The 1,532-nt window shown below is 41.9% G+C and overlaps 1 pseudogene; it reads right to left on the reverse strand.

The window, feature by feature from the left end:
• Window positions 1-447: 447 nt before the first annotated feature.
• On the reverse strand, window positions 448-1,202 carry LOC105477984 (nuclear transport factor 2 pseudogene; annotated as a pseudogene).
• Between the last annotated feature and the right edge of the window lie 330 nt (window positions 1,203-1,532).

The raw sequence follows: 1,532 nt of genomic DNA on the forward strand, positions 1-1,532 counted from the left end.
TAGACACATAGTAATGTTGGCATTTTCCTTGTAGTTTTCCTCCCCTATCTTCTTTGGGGTATACTTTTTTTCTAGTCTGTTTTGTGTAATATTTTAAGTCATAAATATTTAAACACAGAGAACGGTATTCAGAACATTGCATATGTAACACAGTACCTACCTCTCAGCTCTGTCAAATCTTAGCATTTTACATTTGCTTCCGATGCTTCTCAATCCTAATTCTCTCCTTCCCTTTCCAGAGTAATCATTATCTGGTTTTTGGTTACCATGTGCTTTTGGTTACCCATGCATCTATGCATACTATTTTTGCATATGTATCCAAAAATAATGTATAGTATTGTTTGGCCTGTTTAAAGTGCTCATATTTTTATTTTATTTCTTTATTTATTTATTGTTACTATTTTTTATTTTAGAAAAACTTTGTGGTTTTATTGTACCACGAGGCATTGAAACATCTGAACAAATCAATGTCTGGGCGGTGAGGCAGCTTCTTTCTCTTCACTTCTTTGGGTTACTAGAGCAACTTGTCAGTAGATTAAAAAAAAAAAAAAAAAAAAAAAGGACAACCTTTTGCATTACTTAAGTCTTTCCAAGGCATGTGCTGGTACAACACAAACTTCTCTCCTCAGATGGAACTAGTCTAGCGTCCAGACATCATGCACAACACCTCGGCGGCGGCAGCGCACTGCGCCCACTCCCACCGCGGCCCTGCTCATTTGTGCGTGGTATTTGGAGCATCTGGAGGAGTGGGAATAGCACTGGGCAGAGGAGGGAGGAAGAAACAACGTGAGTGCCTGCTGAGAGGAGGTCAGCCGAAGTTGTGCAGGGCGAGCCTAAACACGTCATTGGTGCAAACCCAAGCATTGTTGATGTTCTTTAATAGGAACATCTGGTGGAACCCCATGATGGGGGTCTTCATCTGCCTTAAGCTGGCCCACAACCGTGCTGATGCAGCTATGTGGCGTGGGCTGATGGTCCTGCGCAGTCATGCTGTGCTGGATTTTCTGGAACGGAAGGCTAGACAGCTTCTCCACAATGGGAGCTTTCCCCTGGAACTGTTGTCCTGCCCACTTAAGGCATGATATGTCAATGTAAGTTGTACCTAGTTGGGTTCTATCGTTATCAAATAACTGGTAGTAATGTGGAATTTTATTCCACATTAGATTGGATCCAATCTGCTTCCATATTGGCTTGTCTCCCATTCTGGAGCATCACCCGACCTCGCAGAGAGACCCGAGGGACTGGCATGATGGCTGCAGCGGCGGCAGCAACCCAGCATGGTCTCAAAGTGCTCATATTTTTAAGTGGTCTCATGCATTACATATGCTACAACTTGACTTTCTCCTCAGTGATGTTTTTGAGATTTACCCATTGTGATTCAGGTAGCTGTCATCCAGTTATTTTTACCTGCCATAACGTGTTAAATTTAGTAAATATATTCTACTGAATGAATATTACAGATTACCCATTTACCTATTAATGGACAGGGAGGCTGCTCCCAATTATTTCACTATTAAAAACAGTTGTCTCAG

The sequence above is a fragment of the Macaca nemestrina genome, chromosome 7, assembly GCF_043159975.1.
Source record: "Macaca nemestrina isolate mMacNem1 chromosome 7, mMacNem.hap1, whole genome shotgun sequence".
Classification (NCBI taxonomy): domain Eukaryota; kingdom Metazoa; phylum Chordata; class Mammalia; order Primates; family Cercopithecidae; genus Macaca; species Macaca nemestrina.